The sequence below is a fragment of the Galeopterus variegatus genome, unplaced genomic scaffold (assembly GCF_000696425.1).
Source record: "Galeopterus variegatus unplaced genomic scaffold, G_variegatus-3.0.2 Scaffold3185, whole genome shotgun sequence".
NCBI lineage: Eukaryota > Metazoa > Chordata > Mammalia > Dermoptera > Cynocephalidae > Galeopterus > Galeopterus variegatus.
In genome coordinates this window covers 237,255-237,708 of record NW_007729296.1, presented here as the reverse complement: position 1 = coordinate 237,708, position 454 = coordinate 237,255, and positions in this window count along the sequence as shown.

Below are 454 nucleotides of genomic sequence, written 5' to 3'. Positions count from 1 at the left end.
CAACTTCCAACCCTTCTCCTCTCTTATCAAAATCCTCTTCCATCTTTCTGACTAATCGCCCACCCAGAATTTGTAAACAGATATGGCTATGTTTTCAAAACACCTAATTGTGACAGCAAATAATAGTATCAAAATACACTTTAATCCATAAAAACAGAAAGGTCATCATCACTGCATTTTATTAGTTAAAAGTATATGAAAATAAGTAGTCCTTTCTCTCCAGCATCTAGAAAAATATACCAATTTTTTTAGCTTGGTTAGAGAAACAAGCATGGTTAAAATAATATAAAATATCTTGTAAGAAAATCTTTACATTAGTATAAGAAGCAATCAGACTTTTCTTTCTTATGCATACCTGTTGAAGTTGGGAAGCTGGTTTGCAAAGTAAAATTAGCAGCTATCATTTATTAAGTCCTTACTGTATGCCAATATTGGAGTCACATTAGTTATAACA